Source organism: Coregonus clupeaformis, chromosome 6 (assembly GCF_020615455.1).
Source record: "Coregonus clupeaformis isolate EN_2021a chromosome 6, ASM2061545v1, whole genome shotgun sequence".
Classification (NCBI taxonomy): domain Eukaryota; kingdom Metazoa; phylum Chordata; class Actinopteri; order Salmoniformes; family Salmonidae; genus Coregonus; species Coregonus clupeaformis.
In genome coordinates, this window is record NC_059197.1 from 3,069,173 (window position 1) to 3,089,439 (window position 20,267).

Here is a 20,267-nt window from a genome sequence, read left to right on the forward strand (position 1 = left end):
GACATTGTTGCCGGTGATGTCTGGTGAGGACCTGCCTTACAACAGGCCTACAAGCCCTCAGTCCAGCCTCTCTCAGCCTATTGCGGACAGTCTGAGCACTGATGGAGGGATTGTGCATTCCTAGTGTAACTCGGGCAGTTGTTGTTGCCATCCTGTACCTGTCCCGCAGGTGTGATGTTCGGATGTACCGATCCTGTGCAGGTGTTGTTACACGTGGTCTGCCACTGCGAGGACGATCAGCTGTCCGTCCTGTCTCCCTGTAGCGCTGTCTTAGGCGTCTCACAGTATGGACATTGCAATTTATTTCCCTGGCAACATCTGCAGTCCTCATGCCTCCTTGCAGCATGCCTAAGGCACATTCACACAGATGAGCAGGGACCCTGGGCATCTTTCTTTTGGTGTTTTTCAGAGTCAGTAGAAAGGCCTCTTTAGTGTCCTAAGTTTTCATAACTGTGACCTTAATTGCCTACCGTCTGTAAGCTGTTAGTGTCTTAACAACCGTTCCACAGGTGCATGTTCATTAATTGTTTATGGTTCATTGAACAAGCATGGGAAACAGTGTTTAAACCCTTAACAATGAAGATCTGTGAAGTTAATTGGAGTTTTACGAATTACCTTTGAAAGACAGGGTCCTGAAAAAGGGACGTTTCTTTTTTTGTTGAGTTTATATACAATGATATCACCAAAATTGAATATTTTACCTAATTGGTATCCAAATGAAGAATAAGGTACAGTGTAGTCGTGGAAAGTGTTTAACTGTTATGTAAACATATTTGGTAATACAGTGCCTTGCAAAAGTATTCATCCCCCTTGGCTTTTTTCCTATTTTGTTGCATTATAACCTGTAATTTAAATGTATTTTTATTTGGATTTCATGTAATGGACATACACAAAATAGTCCAAATTGGTGAGGTGAAATGAAAAAAATAATTTATTTCAAAACATTCTACAAAATCTTTGCTGCCGTTCTTGACACCAGGCCATCCTCCAAAGGTATTCGCCTCATGTGCGTGCAGATGCACTCACACCTGCCTGCTGCCATTCCTGAGCAACCTCTGCACTGGTGGTGCCCCGATCCCGCAGCTGAATCAACTTTAGGAGACGGTCCTGGCGCTTGCTGGACTTTCTTGGGCACCCTGATGCCTTCTTCACAACAATTGAACCTCTCTCCTTGAAGTTCTTGATGATCCGATAAATGGTTGATTTAGGTGCAATCTTACTAGCAGCAAAATCCTTGCCTGTGAAGCCCTTTTTGTGCAAAGCAATGATGACGGCACGTGTTTCCTTGCAGGTAACCATGGTTAACAGAGAAAGAACAATGATTTCAAGCACCACCCTTTTAAAGCTTCCAGTCTGTTATTCTAACTCAATCAGCATGACAGAGTGATCTCCAGCCTTGTCCTCGTCAACACTCTCACCTGTGTTAACAAGAGAATCACTGACATGATGGCAGCTGGTCCTTTTGTGGCAGGGCTGAAATGCAGAGGAAAATATTTTTTGATTAAATTCATTTTCATGGCAAAGAGGGACATTGCAATTAATTGCAATTCATCTGATCACTCTTCATGACATTCTGGAGTATATGCAAATTGCCATCATCAAAACTGAGGCAGCAGACTTTGTGAAAATTAGTATTTGTGTCATTCTCAAAACTTTTGACCACGACTGTACTGCATCATTCCCAGCCGACTACATATGAGAGCGGGGGTTTTTGAGAAATTGGGTTCAAATCTATAAATAATACAGCATGATTGCGAGAGGGGTGTACAAAAACACCTGTACACACACAGTTACGCAGCGCAGCTTTAACACAACCCACTAGAATAAAAGTTCATTAAAAAAAATAAAAAATTCAATGTATCTTGCAAAATGCACTAAACCATCAAAACTTTAAATATCTGTCACAAAATCTAATAACTTTACCAAAACAATATATTTTGTCATCTTATATGATTTCTTTAGCAAAATGAACTTACTCAAAACATAGGATACATGTCACAAAGGTTTTATAATTTGTGATTGAAGGAGGTCATCACACCATTCATTACATACTGGCTCAACAAATAATAACTATAACCACCAATAAACCACTTTTTTCCTATGAAAAATAGTATATGATACGAGATTGTTATCAAATATTTTATAAAAGTAAGCTGTATTCTTGTTCGCCGAATTAGGATCAAATACTAAAGCAGGAATAATTTCACTAAAAGGTGTAAAACTGAATTTGATACTGTTTGGAATTGTTGTTATTGAGTAAACACATGCACACACGTAGCAACATTTCTCCTGTGGCATCACACATTACAGTTAGCTAGCTGTTTGCATTGTGTTGCATTGCTAAAGTGTTCCGGCATGAGTCGGGGCATGGCTCTCCACACAGACAGACAGAGAACGGGGCTGTTTGGTTGGAACTACAAAGCTTGTTTTCTTTTCCTCCTTCCGTCTGTTTAGCAGTTCTGAGTTTTAATGTGAGCGGCGGTGGGTTTGTGAATCTCAGGGTCTGTTTTGAGGAGAGTCTCCCCTCATTATTTGTGGGAAGAAAAGCAGCTAAATTACAGTTACAGCAGCAGCAGCACTGCCACAGGGCAGCATCGGCAACAGAACAGCGCTCGCTCGCTCGCTCCTCTGTGTACGAGTCTGGAGGGAGACCCACCGCCCCCTCCCTTGATGTGCGTGTGTGTGCGTGTGTATGTGTTCCTGACCAGCCTACCACTATGCCCATCTGCAGGCGGGGTTCACTTCCAAACCTCCCCTGTTGCCCCTCCTCCCCTTCCCCCTCTGGCCGCCCCCCTCCCTCTCAGGAGCCTCAATGGAGAGCCACCACGCCCACCTGGAGGAACGGGATGTACCCCCCACCCCCATACCTCCCCCTTTCTCCCACCTCCCCTCCTCTCCCGCTCCCCTCCACTGCGTCCACATCGCTGCCGGCCCCACTGCTTTAGTGGGCCACACTTACAGTTACGCATTGATTTCATTCAATCTAACCTTCCGCGGCCCGTTTGAAGTTTTCCTCTCTCCCTGGCCTACCCAGACACAGCCTAAAGTCCTGCAAAACAGCCCAACTAACGCACACACACAGACCGCCAAAGGTTCCCCAGACCGATCCACTCACAGACACAATCACAACAACACCATCCATGGCTGGAGGGCAGGGCTCTGTACAGCAACGCACGCCAAACGCACACACGCTGCTGGCTCTGTGTGTATTACCAGCACTAATGAGCTGATACATGTTGAACTGATGAGTCGAGAGCAAATGTTTAGGGGCCACATCTCACTTACTCATAGCTAGGCCTAATTCCTAGGTTTACGGCACTGCCGTTGAGTATGTCTGCCACCCTCTCTGACCCGGCGACTCACGCCACCCACCAATGTTGTGTTCGAGAACACCTAAAGCGAGACCGATTCAAGACCAAGACCGGAGCGACTCGAGTCCGAGTCAAGACCAAGACCGGAAGGGGGGAGAGACCAAGTCAAAACCGAGACTGGGGAGGGGGGGTGAGAGGTCCAAGAGTCCAAGACCGAGTCAAGACCGAGACCCGAGAAATGCGGTCCAATTCTTGTAATTTTGTCTAATCGTCACAATAATAAGAGTTCAAAATGTTCAGTATTTCTGTGTTTATATTTCAGAAGAATTCTTTAGACATTCAGAATTTTGAAAGAAAGCATGCAGAGGACAATTAGAGCCACTCTACAAATGTTTACTAACCCAAACACAGTGGGGAACAATGAGGGCCTTCTACGCTTTAAGAGAAAAGCTAAGGATTTATAATATAATACAAATAATAACTATATTCTTTTCAATGATGTTCTGATTTAATCTCTTCCATTTTTGTTAGAAAGGAATGGGTTAACACTGAAGAAGAAAAAAGATCCAATCAGGATTTCTTCTTTGGTGGTCTCTGGGGAGAAGCTTGATAGAAGGCATCTGCCATTGAACTGTATTGGGGCAAAATGTTGGAGTGACAGTGGAATCAACCAATCACACTGGGACAGATTTTACAAAAACGTATGGAAACTTTTGCCTTCTCGAAGGCGAACAGGTCAATGTGCAATAGCGAGCAGTAGTTTTCCCAAGGTCTAGCTAGCTAGCTTTTGCTGTAGGCTAGTTTGAAGCGGCTGCAGCAGGTGTTATCAAAGAGGATGTTGTTGCACATTTTTTAGCTTCTCCCTTTTCAAGAATAACTTTCAACAAAAAGTTACGTTTCAAATAATCATCATCTGGTGAGTGGAACTGTGTTCTGAATTGCAGCTCGCATGCTGTTAGCCATCTCTTTGAAAATAACTTATGTGTGTTGTTGCATTTAATCTTTAGATCACTGGTTACTTTGTGTGCTAAACGTGAAATGTTATTTGCAATGGGAAGTAATAGTTGTACATTTCGACTGGGAAATGCTTAGACTAATGGTTGTGTTTTTGTATTCTTATGATTGGGACCTACTGGCTTATTATGTCTTGAGTGAACGGACTGCGGTCTTTCCATCGGCCCTATGCAGTGGTGTAGTGGTGCCTGGAGAAGTGGGCCTGTGTGAAGGAAAGACGCCCTGTGTGAAAAATCCTATGTTTTCCTATAGATTTGTCAGATTTTCACTCTCAAAATCACACTTTTTAAAATGACAAAAATGTGATGTTCTAAGTCCACAACAATGCTTAAACCACATCAGCAGACCATTTGAGGTCCGGGGAAAAAAATAATAATATATTTTTGGAGGGTATAGTTGCCCTTTAATTCAATTAAGCAAAACAAATGCCCTACCCATTGATACAAATCAATATTATATCATTCTGTAAGGTAGGCCTACATTGCAATCAACATTTAATTGGGAAGATTTTTGGGGAAAGCCTTTAGAAATGTTTATGCAAACAGCGCATAATGACCAAATTACACATCGCAAATAGCCTACTAACCAAGACTATGGACTAAACTTTTTCAATACCTGGTTTGCATACCCATTGTTGCCTTAGTTAGCACTTACTGGTAGATATCAGTTGAAACGTCTTTCCTACCTTCCGGCTACCGATGTCATTCTTCTGTGAGCTGCTCCATGAGACAAACATTTGAGAGCTGTGTGCTCTTGCTGCTTGCAGATTATATTCCACTGAAACTAGGCTATATGTACTGTGCGCATGTGAATATATTTCACGTGCTTTGCGATTGTATAGGCCAGTTTGTGCATGATTTGTCCTACATAATTAATAAATTGAATACCTCCACTACACTACTTTGATAAGCAACAGTAGGGATTAAAAAGAAGTGAGTATAAGCAATGCCCACTGAAAGAAAAGTAGGTATAGGGCATATACCTGCGTATAGCCTCCACTACACCATAGGGCCCTTTGTGTTTTACAAAAAGTGCACTCTCCTACGTGTGTGCCCTGGTATTATGGTGTCTGTCCTTTCTGCATCACGAGCCTGTCATACACTGAAGGCCTAGGCCGAATAGATTAGCCACTGGGCAAACAGAAATAGATATAAAGACCGTTACAATTTCCCCCACTCTTCCCTACCAGCAAGTCAAGGAAATTTGGACAAAGTTTGATGATATTTTTCTACGAAAGTAAAGGACAGTAATGTTACGAGTTAAGTAGGAATCCCAGGTTTCAGTAGGCGATATATCAATGTTTCAAGAAAGGAGTGTATAATACAGTGCATTCGGAAAGTACTCAGACACCTTGACTTTATCCACATTTTGTTAAGGTACAGCCTTATTCTAAAATGGATTAAAACATGTTTTCCCCTCATCAATCTACACACAATACCCCATAATGACAAAGCAAAAACAGGTTTTTAGACATGTTTGCAAATGTATTACAAATGAAAACCGGATATAATCAATTTACATAAGTATTCAGACCCTTTACTCAGTACTTTGGCAGCGATTACGGCCTCGAGTCTTCTTGGGTATGACGCTACAAGCTTGGCACACCTGTATTTGGGGAGTCTGTCCCATTCTTCTCTGCAGATGGGGAGCTGCACAGCTACAGTGGGGGAAAAAAGTATTTAGTCAGCCACCAATTGTGCAAGTTCTCCCACTTAAAAAGATGAGAGAGGCCTGTAATTTTCATCATAGGTACACGTCAACTATGACAGACAAAATGAGAAAAAAATATCCAGAAAATCATATTGTAGGATTTTTTATGAATTTATTTGCAAATTATGGTGGAAAATAAGTATTTGGTCAATAACAAAAGTTTCTCAATACTTTGTTATATACCCTTTGTTGGCAACGACACAGGTCAAATGTTTTCTGTAAGTCTTCACAAGGTTTTCACACACTGTTGCTGGTATTTTGGCCCATTCCTCCATGCAGATCTCCTCTAGAGCAGTGATGTTTTGGGGCTGTCGCTGGGCAACACAGACTTTCAACTCCCTCCAAAGATTTTCTATGGGGTTGAGATCTGGAGACTGGCTAGGCCACTCCAGGACCTTGAAATGCTTCTTACGAAGCCACTCCTTCGTTGCCCGGGCGGTGTGTTTGGGATCATTGCCATGCTGAAAGACCCAGCCACGTTTCATCTTCAATGCCCTTGCTGATGGAAGGAGGTTTTCACTCAAAATCTCACGATGCATGGCCCCATTCATTCTTTCCTTTACACGGATCAGTCGTCCCTGGTCCCTTTGCAGAAAAACAGCCCCAAAGCATGATGTTTCCACCCCCCATGCTTCACAGTAGGTATGGTGTTCTTTGGATGCAACTCAGCATTCTTTGTCCTCCAAACACGACGAGTTGAGTTTTTACCAAAAAGTTATATTTTGGTTTCATCTGACCATATGACATTCTCCCAATCCTCTTCTGGATCATCCAAATGCACTCTAGCAAACTTCAGACGGGCCTGGACATGTACTGGCTTAAGCAGGGGGACACATCTGGCACTGCAGGATTTGAGTCCCTGGCGGCGTAGTGTGTTACTGATGGTAGGCTTTGTTACTTTGGTCCCAGCTCTCTGCAGGTCATTCACTAGGTCCCCCCGTGTGGTTCTGGGATTTTTGCTCACCGTCCTTGTGATCATTTTGACCCCACGGGGTGAGATCTTGCGTGGAGCCCCAGATCGAGGGAGATTATCAGTGGTCTTGTATGTCTTCCATTTCCTAATAATTGCTCCCACAGTTGATTTCTTCAAACCAAGCTGCTTACCTATTGCAGATTCAGTCTTCCCAGCCTGGTGCACGTCTACAATTTAGTTTCTGGTGTCCTTTGACAGCTCTTTGGTCTTGGCCATAGTGGAGTTTGGAGTGTGACTGTTTGAGGTTGTGGACAGGTGTCTTTTATACTGATAACAAGTTCAAACAGGTGCCATTAATACAGGTAACGAGTGGAGGACAGAGGAGCCTCTTAAAGAAGAAGTTACAGGTCTGTGAGAGCCAGAAATCTTGCTTGTTTGTAGGTGACCAAATACTTCTTTTCCACCATAATTTGCAAATAAATTCATTAAAAATCCTACAATGTGATTTTCTGGAGAAAAAAAATCTCAATTTGTCTGTCATAGTTGACGTGTACCTATGATGAAAATTACAGGCCTCTCTCATCTTTTTAAGTGGGAGAACATGCACAATTGGTGGTTGACTAAATACTTTTTTCCCCCACTGTATTTTCAGGTCTCTCCAGAGATGTTCCATCGGGTTCAAGTCTGGGCTCTGGCTGGGCCACTCAAGGACATTCAGAGACTTGTCCCGAAGCCACTCACTCCTGCGTTGTTTAGACTGTGTGCTTAGGGTCGTCATCTTGTTGGAAGGTGAATTTTTGGCCCAGTCTGAGGTCCTGAGCGCTCTGGAGCAGGTTTTCATCAAGGATCTCTCTGTACTTTGCTCCCTCCGTTCATCCCTCAATCCTGACTAGTCTCCCAGTCCCTGCCGTGGAAAAACATCCCCACAGCATGATGCTGCCACCACTATGCTTCACCGTAGGGATGGTGCCAGGTTTCCTCCAGACGTGAGGCTTGGCATTCAGGCCAAAGAGTTTAATCTTGGTTTCATCAGACAAGAGAATCTTCTTTCTCATGGTCTGAGAGTCTTTAAGTGCCTTTTGGCAAACTCCAAGCAGGCTGTCATGTGGCTTCCGTCTGGCCACTCTACCATAAAGGCCTGATTGGTGGAGTGCTGCAGAGATGGTTGTCCTTCTGGAAGGTTCTCCCATCTCCACAGAGGAACTCTGGAGCTCTGTCAGAGTGACCATCGGGTTCTTGGTCACCTCCTTGACCAAGGCCCTTCTCCCCCGATTGCTCAGTTTGGCCGGGTAGCCAGCTCTAGGAAGAGTCTTGGTGGTTCTAAACTTCTTCCATTTAAGAATGATGGAGGCCACTATGTTCTTGGGGACATTCAATGCTGATGACATTTTTTGGTACCCTTCCCCAGATCTGTGTCTCGGAGCTCTACGGACAATTCCTTTGACCTCATGGCTTGGTTTTTGCTCTGACATGCACTGTCAACTTTGGGACCTTATATAGACAGGTGTGTGCCTTTCCAAATCACGTCCAATCAATTGAATTTACCACAGGTGGACTCCAATCAAGTTGTCAAAACATTTCAAGGATGATCAATGGAAACAGGATGCACCAGAGCTCAATTTCGAGTCTCATAGCAAAGGGTCTGAATACTTATGTTTTTCTAAAAACCTGTTTTCGCTTTGTCATTATGGGCTATTGTGTGTAGATTGATTCAAAAATAAATATTCATTTAATCCATTTTAGAATAAGGCTGTAACTTAACAAAATGTGGAAAAAGGGAAGGGGTCTGAATATTTTCCGAATGTAGTATTATTCCACAAAGAAATCCTAAAATGGCCAGGACAATATTATTGGCACCTTCTACAAGTAGTAAGAAATAATTATATTTCAAGCAGGTGATTCTCCTTTACTTTGGAATTGAACTCACCTCTGGTGGGTTGCAGGTGCCTGCAATATAAAAATCACTAATTAAACCAGTGTGAATAGAGAAAAGGACTCATTCTCCTGTTTTGTGTCACTGTGTGTACCGCAATGAGCATGGAGAAAAAAGAAAACCAGAGAATTATCTGAGGAGGTCAGACACACGATTGTAGCCAAGAATGGACAATCTCAAGGCTACAAGTCCATCTCCAGAGACCTTGATGTTCCTGTTTCCACCCTACGTAATGTTATCAAGAAGTTTAAGGCCCATGCCACTGTAGCCAACCTCCATGGATGTGGCCGCAAGAGAAAACTTGATAGAAGATTGCAGCAACGGATTGTTCGAATGGTGGAGAAAGCACCTCGATCAACTGCCACACAGATTCAAGCTGACATTAAGACACAAGGTACAACAGTTTCAACTCGCACCATCTGTCGTCAACTCAATGAAAGGGGGTTATATGGTAGGAGACCCAGGAGGACCCCACTGCTGAGAGAGACATAAGAAAGCCTGACTGCAATTTGCCAAAACACACCTGAACATGCCAAAATCCTTCTGGGAGAATGTCCTGTGAACAGATGAGACCAAATTAGAGCTTTTTGGTAAAACACACCATCTTTATGTTTACAGAAAACAAAAAGAACACCTTCCCTACAGACAAACATGGAGGAGGTTCAGTGATGTTTTGGGGTTTCTTTGCTGCCTCTGGCACTGGGTGCCTTGAACGTGTGCATGGCATCATGAAATCAGGAGAATACCAAGGCCTTTTGGAGTGCAATGTTGGACACAGTGTCAGAAAGCTGGGTCTCGAAGGTCACGGGTCTTCCAGCAGGACAATGACCTTCAAAAAGCACCCAGGAATGGTTCAAGACAAAACGCTGGACTGTTCTGAAGTGGCCAGCAATGAGTCCAGATCTAAACTTTGTGGAGAGATCTGAAAACAGCAGTTGGGAGAAGGCACCCTTCAAAACTGGGAGAACTGGAGCAGTTTGCACAAGAGGAGTGAGCCAAACTGCCAGTACAGAGGTGCAGGAAACTCATCGATGGCAATAGGAAGCGCGTGATTGCAGTTATTTTGACCAAAGGCTGTGCGACCAAATATTAAGTCTAGGGTGTCAATAATTTTGTCAATGCCATTTGTTTATTTTCTGATTTAAATGGATGTATTAAGTTCTGAATCAAAAACAAAGGTTCTGTAATATTAACAGTGAAATAAAGAATTGTGGAGACCAAATACTTTGGTCAATTTCAACTTATTTGTAGGGAAAATGGTGAGTTACTTGAAAAAGGTCCAAGGGTGCCAATATTTTTGGCCACGACTGTATGTAAAAGATTTGACAGTATGGTATAGGCTACAGTATTGCTGTACAATAGGAGCATGACATCATAGCCTCCCATCCTATACCAAGGCAGGAGATAGAAACACAATCTATTGATAAACAACATATTAAACAATTATTAGTATTTTGCAAAGAAGTGTGGGCTGTAGCATTTTACTTTTAAATTGTTTTGAATATACAATCAAGTGTTTGGCACTTGCCAAAGGAAAAAAGTTTGAAAAAGTCATTGTAAAATAGTAAAGGCCCAGTGCAGTCAAAAACGTTATTTTCCTGTGTTTTACATATATTTCCACACTATGAGGTTGGAATAATACTGTGAAATTGTGAAAATGATCATGCCCTTTTAGCGTAAGAGCTGTTTGAAAAGACTGCCTGAAATTTCAGCCTGTTTTGGTGGGATGGAGTTTTGGCCAGAAATAGAGTTCCAAACCTCACTGCCAATAACAGCTTGTTTTCAGTTTCCCCCTCCCGACTCAGACCACTCCCAGACAGTCCTAGCAAAATGTTGCTTGCTATGAACCAATTTTTGTTTCTTTTTGAAAACAATCACAGTAAGTACTTAATTGTTACCCCAAAATTATTTGATATCGAGATAGAAACCGCTGCATTGGACCTTTAAAACATTCTGCTTACACGGCTACAGAAATGTGATCAAATGTGCCATTGCTCTTTCCTTTAAAACCTGCCGTGGCCTAATTCCAATAGTTCCAAATTATAGAGTAAATAAAGGGCGTTATTGTCACCATAAAATGTGAATGGAGAACGTTTTCCTAAAGGAGTTAGAATGCTCGTTCACGTGCGCACAGTTCTACGACAGGTTTGATTTATAACGGGTCTAATCCTGAATGCTGATTGGTTAAAACAACATTCCAGCTGTGTCTATTCCACAAATCTATGACGTTAAAATGCCTATTTACTCTGTTCCATCTGACTATGCAATCTACTGTCTCATCAGCCCAGCCAGGCAAGTTATAAACTTGATCTACACTATAAAAAGCATCTAGACATTATCTCACATTTCCTTTAGACTAACATTTAGTTTTCAACAGCGGAGATTTGTATAAACCTTGCTGTCTGTCTCTCCGACATTTGCAACATTGTTTCAATATTGAAATTCGATCTCCAGCTGTCACATAGTAATGAACGTGTCGGGACGAGACAGACAGGCAGGCAGTGTTTCTCAGCCAGTCGAAATCATGAATCAACTGACATCATTTTTATGGATATATACAAAGAAATGTCAATTGAAAAAAGGTAAAACCAAACAAAGTGCAGCTAGTTTGCAGTCTTTCCAGCTTCAGTTTGAAGTGATTGTGTTAGCTGTGTTGTTGGCTAGCTCCTCTGTACAACAGTGTCCTGACGAGAGAGCACATTTTCTATGCCAGGCTAAATCACGCCTCATTAGCTCATTGTTATGGATGTCTCCAAATGAATGTCACTCGAAAACAAATGCAAATGCAGCTACTGTTGTTATTCTGTCTGCACTGTTTGACGTGACTGTAAGTTAGCCGTAGTTGGCTAGCTCGCAAGCAAGGGATAAAAACATTGCCAGCATGACAATGAAACAGACCAGCCGGCTTGGGTAGCAACCCTATATTTGTGTCGGGACTATATCTTGTGGAAGGATGAAATAGTATGAATACATTTATCAAAATAACGTTTTTAATGAAAATATGTCAATCATTAATTGAATATGTTGGTAACCCGTTTGCCGGGCCTAACAACACCCGTGCCAATATATCCTCCAAACACCGTCTTCTCATCACTTAATTACATAACGGGCGTTATAAATGGTGAGCGCCATGTTTATAAATCTAAATATTTTTAGACATGTATTATTTTCAGAAATGGCGGATGCAGATATTTAGTTAGAAATTTGCACAATGGTTATAAATGAGGCTCCCGAACACATGCCTTGATATATGATCACGGTGTAGATACCCTAGCCTAAATGGGGCGTATGGATACGTTATATTTGGACGGGGTTGCGCCTCCACAGTCCTCTCTCTGCGCATCCCTCCGTGCTCTAGCGCCTAACTGACGAGTTCGAGACACGCGACACTCAATATGACAGACAACGACTCCCCACCAATCACATTACCCCGCCCTCTAATCACATTAGGACACAGCGCTTGGGGGCGGGATATGGGTGAATCAAGGTGCTATTCTGGTGGAAAGTAAGGCCCCCTGAGTGAGTTAGGTCCATGGCTGGCTGGCACATATTGCACCTGGGTTGTCTGTGTGTGTGTGCGTGTGTTGTGTTTGTGTGTGAACATATTGCACCTGGGCCAAGGTAGATCAACAGTAGCGCGATAAAGAGATCAACTATGTTCAGGTGACGCATGTACACTTAAGGATGCAACATTACAAGAGAGAATGTAATATATTCCGAATGAGAGGATTCCAGGAGATAGAGAGAAGGAGTGATGGATGGATGAGGCCCAGCCGAGGTGTCCCTGCTGGATACTCTCATAATATCCACGTTAATGCACCTGGGGGTGGGGTTGTGGGGGTGGGGGTGAGTATGCCATGGACTCACAAAGGAACTTTTCACTAACCCTTGTTTGTCGGACCTCTTGTCTTTGTCCTTGGCTCGGTCTCGGTCCCTGCCGTAGTCCCTCTCCCTGTCCTCCTTGTCTTTGTCGCGGCCCTTCCGCCAGCTGCGGTCTCGGCTGTGGCTCTTCTTGAGGCTGGACCAGCCATGCTCCTGCTGAGAGACCGCCGCCGCTCATGAGACCTGGAGAGACAACACAACATACAATCAGAATCACAAAAATAGCGATAAAAAACTGTTTATCTTATATCATTTAATTTGATTGTTTCACTGTAAAGTACAGTATGTTGTGATTTGAAATGCACTTCAAAAAATTTTTGATTCGATTTGATTTTAAATATCCTGTAACAGTGGCCGAAGAGGCACAGTAACAGTTAATACAAATTATAATAATTTGTGGGGTGCTTATATTTGTCCTGTTACACACAAATGTGTAATGGAAATGTGTTTCTTGCATATCCCAACTCCCCCTGAGACACCTGCAGGGAGTGGAGTCATGGCCAGGGTCACCATTGTCCAGTGCCCCAGGAGAAATTAGGGTTAAGAGCCTTGCTCAAGGGCACAGCAGCAGATTGTTCACCTTGTCGGCTCTGGTATTCGAACCAGCAACCTTTCGGTTACTGGCCCAACGCTCTAACTTCAAGGCTACCTGCTGCCCCAGTCAGCATTGGAGCTAACCCTATCCAACATGATTCTGACATGCAACCAAAACCACCCCACGCAGGGTAATCCAGGTCCCATATGTGATGACTCCCAAGGCCTTGGGTCAGTCAGACTGTTAGAGGGCTTTATGTACTGTAGGCCCTCTGTAACTTGTAATGCCTTGTTTCATGTTATTCATGGTTTGAATGTTGAAAATACTAAACGAAATAGTCATACAAGTCAGCCTGTACGAGAGAGAGAGACAGAGAGAGAAAGAGAGAGAGAGGCCAGAGAGTGGGAACTAGGAACTAGTTGCCAGGGTGACGGCGGTTAATTTACAGCTTCTGGTTAGGGCAGCAGCCTATCGGGAAACCCGAGTCGGCGTTGATCAGAAACCGATGGTTGGAGATGGGCGACTGGCTGGAGATGGGGGCAATTAGGTAGGCCTTTAGATGGCGGCCATAGTGGACTTATTGATCCTGACAGTCAGTGGGATGGATCCCTGAACACACACACACTGGGACTAGCTGGAGATTTAGTGGGCTACTTATAGAGACAGGCTAGGCTGGCTGGGCTGGCCTTCAGAGCCCATTGACACACTGGCAAGTAGAGAGACTACAGTGTCTGTCTGTTTACACATTCACACCTCTATTGATTCAGATAAGTCATTTTCAATATGCTGTGTGTGTGTGTGTGTGTGGGGGGGTGTCTGACAGTGACAATGTGAAAAGACCCCTGTAAAAACTAAAAGGAGGAAGCTATGGTGTTATATTCTATCATCTATCATTTTATTGATTTGTCTATAAAAACAGTCAAACCTGCTGTCCGAGAATCTTTATTGCTTTCTTTACTCTTTATTAGTTTGCCATTTGAAATATCCAAAGCGATCCCTCTTTTGACATAAAACTAATAATAGTTATGTCACAAAAGTCTGTGGACCACTTTTGAAAACAGGTTCCCCCCTGTTAATATAATCTTATTCATTATGATCTAAAACACAAAAATGATCCTGGATCAGCACTCCTACTCTGAGATGCTTTATACATACACTATGGGCCCTGGAGTGTTCTACAATGTGTTCTAGTGTTGTATAAAGCTGGGTGTCAATGATGAGTAGATGATACATGGAATACTGTAAAAATAAAAAGATCTCTTAATACAATACAAATGACATTCAAAGTATCTGCCTAATACTGTGCTTGCAAAATGACATGACCATTTGCAAGGACACATGCCTTAATAAGTAGCACATTAATATACCCTTCATAAGAGAAATATCATATTTTAATCTCATAAAATGCTGCACTGTCATCACTAGTAATGGTGGTAAATAATTTGCCTGGCTACCCAAACTCCTTTCTCCGGCCACGCCCACAGACATTAGTTTCTTCTCCGCAATGAGTCTGGATCTGAGTACCTCCCAGACAATTTCTGGAACGCAAACACATTTTAACTGTTCTGATTGGTCCCAGAAACCAATTGGTTGGGCCAGAGCCAGAACACACGTGGTTAAAGCAGTCATTGGCTTCGATACTCTGATTGGTTAGAAATGATCCAATCGCTGATGACTTAGTTTTGTACAACACCCCTCATTTTGACATCACCACAAATGACTTCAATGACGGCAGTCTCAGACTGAGGTATGTAGCGAACATACAGCAGCAGAATAATTCAGTTTGAGTCATCAGGCAAGTAAATAATATCAATATTCTATGTAACAATACTGCACATGTGCAAGAGGGAGAGAATCACCTGTGGTTTGCAAAGCCTTGTCAGAATTAGAGCTACATGAATACAATACATCAGAGAGTTCTGTGTAAGGTGGTTATATCACCAGAGAACTGGCAAACCACCCAGCCTTAACGTCCTGGGGGAATATGTATAGTTATTTATTACTCGAATCAGCCTCCCGCCTGGAAGATCCACAGGCCAACCCACAGACGTTGGTGTGTGAAACTGGGTGTGTGGTACGATGACGTATGTGAGACGAGGAATTGGACACTGTCCATTTTCTGTTTTGGTCTGTGTGTGCTTGTGTGTGTGTGTGTGTGCGCGTCCAATTGCTACATATGGAGAAACACAAGCGAAGTCTTATTTTAGCAGCCAAGCAACTTGTGGCAAGCAGATGCAATAAACACAAAATCTGTGGCTGCTTTTCTGAACGAGAAAGCCACACACTTCTGGGGTCTGTACCAAATTACATTTCCTGTAGTTAATAGAGTGAGGCTATGCTGTTAAATGTCAATTTCATTACCAAGCCCTTCCCCTTGGAGAATGATTAGCTCGTTTAAGGACAGGGGGTAAATGTGTTAATGCAAGACACACAGATAAACCGCATCAGCCCCTACCCCATGCCAAGGCCCTGCCTATTTTACATTTTATTTGGGTTATTATCTCCGGAGAAAATGGTTCCCTATGACCTAAACATATTCTCATTTCTATTAAAAGGGCCTTGCTGTTTTCTCCCTCTCTCCCCCCTCCTATTCGCCTAGCCAATCCATTAAATCGGGCTGCCGCTATTGGATAGGGCAATTTTCTCCGTGAATTATCAATAAAGTAATTACCAGTGTGTTGGAGCGAGGTTGGGGAGCTTATCGCGGGGTGACCCCACACGCTCACCCTGGATATGATCCCTAACCACAACCCATTTGGGTAATTATATCGTCGGGGGTGTGAAGCTTGGATGGTGGTGTCGTCGCCCCGCGTTATCTGTCTGTATTATATTTCGGAGGCTAAACATGTTTTTCTTTGAAAATTGGACATTAATGGCAGCCACGATACCACTAGTGCTGGAAAACAGGCTAAAGACTCGACTGGAATCCGACCCTGGTCAAATCATTATTCATGCCCCCTCCTCCATGGCCCCCTGCCTCCCCCTCTCCCTCCCTCCCCATCCCAGCAACGACAACAGCCTGGAACTCTCCCTCTCGCTCATCCATCCTTCCAGCTGGGGACTATGGCCCACTACTCCTAGGGGACTACGACCACTACCACTACTAACAATCCATACTCCCTATGTACGGTAGACAAGCGTAGGCATAAATGCTACATCCACAGTGCTATGTGGGTATATTACATACAGTGCATTCAGAAGTATTCAGACCCCTTCCCTTTTTCCATATTTTGTTACGTTACAGCCTTTTTCTAAAATTGATTTTCCTCATCAAACTACACACAATACCACATTATGACAAAGCGAAAACAGGTTTTTAGAAATGTTAGCAAATTTATAACAAATTAAAAACAGAAATATCTTATTTACATAAGTATTCAGACCCTTTGCTATGAGACTCGAAATTGATCTCAGGTGCATCCTGTTTCCATTGTCATCCTTGAGATGTTTTTACAATTTGATTGGAGTCCACCTGTGGTAAATTCTATTGATTGGACATGATTTGGAAAAGCATACACCTGTCTAGATAAGGTCCCACAGTTGACAGTGCATGTCAGAGCAAAAACCAAGCCATGAGGTCGAAGAAATTGTCCGTAGAGCTCTGAGACAAGATTGTGTTGAGGCACAGATCTGGGGAAGGGTACCAAAACATTTCTGCAGCATTGAAGGTCCCCAAGAACACAGTGGCCTCGATCATTCTTAAATGGAAGAAGTTTGGAAGTATCAAGACTCTTCCTAGAGCTGGCCACCCAGTCAAACTGAGCAATCTGGGGAGAAGGGCCTTGGTCAGGGAGGTGACCAAGAACCCGATGGTCACTCTAACAGAGCTCCAGAGTTCCTCTGTGGAGATGGGAGAACCTTCCAGAAGGACAACCATCTCTGCAGCACTCCAGCAATCAGGCCTTTATGGTAGAGTGGCCAGACGGAAGACACTCCTCAGTAAAAGCCACATTACAGCCCCTTGGGGTTTGCCAAAAGGCACCTAAAGGACTCTCAGACCATGAGAAACAAGATTCTCTGGTCTGATGAAACCCCCAAACTCCCCAAATACAGGTGTGCCAAGCTTGTAGCATCATAACCATGAAGTCTTGAGGCAGTAATCACTGCCAAAATTGCGTCAACCAAGTACTGAGTAACGAATCTGAATACTTATGTAAATGTGATATCAGTTTGACATTTTTTATAAATTTGCAAAAATTCTAAAAACCTGTTTTTGCTTTGTCATTATGGGGTAGATTGATGAGGAAAAAAAACTATTCAATCAATTTTAGAATAAGGCTGTAACGTAACAAAATGTTGAAAAAGTCAAAGGGTCTGAACACTCTTCGAATGCACTGTATGCCGTTTAGCAGCTACCTTTACCCAAAGCGACTTATAGTACAGTGAGCGCATCTATTTTTAGTTTATGTGCTCTCTGTGGGTGTCGAACCAACGACCCTGGAGTTGCTAGCACCACGCTCTTAACACCTGAGCAACACAGGACCAAAGTGATGGTTAGCCTATATCTTGACATTAGGGGAGATTTCCTCTGTCAGTGTGGTCAATCTTTGATTAGCGGCTATGCCTATGTGAAAGAGAAGTATCAGATTCCACTGGTGATTGTCGTGTCATCACTCTGCTTCGATAAGTGGCTCTAAGCACCTGACTGATGGATTCTGATGGGGCTGCTATACTGCGACTGGACCTGAGAGAGACCAGGGTGACCACTATACCAAATCCTAACTTGGGATCTGCGCAGGCAACTCAAATGTTTGCACAAATGTTTGCCCTTTAATATCAATACACAATTGAAGAGAAAGTCAAAAGTCACACGCAAGTTAGTGCTTTGGCACCATGTCTCGACTAGGACTCTTTCCACAACATACAAGGAATGTTACTTCAACCAAACCTCCAAATATCCAAGATATAAAAACCACATCTGACAGAAAAATATATATTCAAAAGAGAAAATTATTTATTTCAGGAACTTCATTAAAGCGTCTAACCCCGCAGAGTTCTTCCAGAGAGAGAATACACACGCACGCACACACACAGCAGCCGTTTCACATTCAAGTTAAAAGTGATTTTCATGATACTGTTCGAAAGCAAAGCACCTTGAATGAGCAATAGCTGCATTTCCTGCTGCCAAAAGACATCCAAAACAGCTGTTCCTCCCCAGTGCTGCCCGCCGAATGTAATGCAAATATGTTAACCATCCAGCATTTATTACTTTTGAGTGCACTTCAAACGCTGTGCCAGACACAAGTTTAATTTATGATATTCTCCTAATTACGATAGCTGTTGAAATCATTTCCCAAGCTGTTTCCCTCTTCCAAGCAACCATATTATCTGTACTCTCAGTTCACATAAGCACACACACACACAAAAAGCAAAAGGAAAGCACATCAAATTACAAGCGATGTAAAGTAGCTGATTGCTAGCACAATTAGCACAGCAAAGAGCGACCATGAAAGATTCCCCATAAAGTTTATCTTTCTCCTTCCCCCTCAAAACCATGAAAGGTGACGGTAATATCTATATCTGCCACAATCGTCAGTTTACTTTAAATTATCTCACAGCTGACAACTGTCCAACAGTCTGCTGGGCTTGAGGAAAAGAAATCGGCACCCATTTAAGCCCACCCGCACAGCCCATAGGTCAAGTCATTTAGCCAAGTTTAAAGGCCTTCAAAGGCTTCTCAGATCTACATGAACCCACATGGCTAACGGGTAAAAAAAGAAAAAAAGTTACTTTCTACGAGAGAAACAAAATTGAATGAAATCATAATCTCTCTTAGGCGTGGTTGACCTCCGAGCTAGCCCTGCTGGCACCATATGCCCACTGTCACTCACCGACGACACCGCAATCCTAAACTGGTCTGTCTGGTGACCCCTGGCATCGCGGCCCGCCATTACATCCTTCAGCAGCTGGAGTGAAAGGCATGATGGAGCGACTGTTCAGTCACTGAACCCAAACACAGGGTCAAGTGGAGGTCAAACCCCAAGACGAGGTGCTAACTCACTAACTCAACCAATTTCGCCAGAGCCAGTCATTCAACAACTCATTTATTTTCTTATATTTGGGTTTACTCCAGAAATTGTCTAATTTTTTGGGGGGGGGACAAACTCCAGTATTCCTTTTTAAATTGTTCATGTTGTTTCCTTTTATCTTGGTTGCAGCAGACAGAGGAATGGTAGGACACACAGCCATTTCAGTGTCAAACCTTAACTGTGTGTATTTAACGTGGGTTTAACAACTAGTCATGTTGAGTTTGATATGTGAGAGGAGAGTCATTTTGTTGCTCCATCTGCGCCGGTGGAGAGACAGTAGGGGAGAGGCACTCAGACAGCCTTCAGACACAATGTGTTCCTAATTAGCAGGTGTGCTTCTTAGGGGCAAGATGATGGGGAGTTTTTTCCCCTCCATCCTTTTTCTACTATTTATGAAGTGGTGGGAGATCTGAGTTCCCTTACCATATGTGGCAGATCAGGGGGTTTGGTCAAGACGTTTACACTGATCAGACAGTGTGATAGCTCGGTTTCAAGGGGGTTTATTTAAATAATAAAGAAAGAGAATGGATACCGTCTTCTGGGCTCCGGGGAAACAAACCGAGCTCCCTCCGTTGTCTGGTTCTGAGCACGACTATATGGGATAAAACCTCTCTTCCCCAGTGCCAACCTCCCGTGTGCTGCCCTTCTGGCAGCTTTATGGGACATGTCCGGCTGGTGAGCAATCAGCCCCAATTAGTCTTGGCCGGAGAGCCCGTTGAGACCTGGCACGTCCAGCAGAGGGAGCCATCAGAACTTGACGAGTCTCCCCCTGGTGGCTAACCTGCGGTATGTCGGGGAGGGGGCTGTCGTCAGGGCGACGTAGGTCTCCCTTCTCGATAGGGCATCCGCGTTCCCATGCTTCGCCCCCTGACCTGTGCAACAGAAAAAGAGAAGCGTTGAAGGGACAAGAACCACCTGGTGACCCGATCGTTTGTGTGCC

At 43.4% G+C, this 20,267-nt stretch overlaps 1 long non-coding RNA gene across 2 annotated transcripts in view; it reads right to left on the reverse strand.

Annotated features, from left to right (window-relative positions):
• The window catches only part of LOC121567332, a 104,993-nt gene that overhangs the window by 63,367 nt on the left and 21,359 nt on the right, over positions 1-20,267 (reverse strand). The window contains exons 4-5 of one of the 2 annotated variants that reach the window (XR_006001098.1): positions 12,768-12,946; positions 1,434-1,473 (exon numbers count right to left, since the gene is read on the reverse strand). This is a non-coding gene — a long non-coding RNA (uncharacterized LOC121567332). Of the gene's footprint in view, positions 1-1,433; positions 1,474-12,767; positions 12,947-20,267 lie in introns of those variants that run through there. The other variant, XR_006001097.1, reaches the window with a different exon arrangement.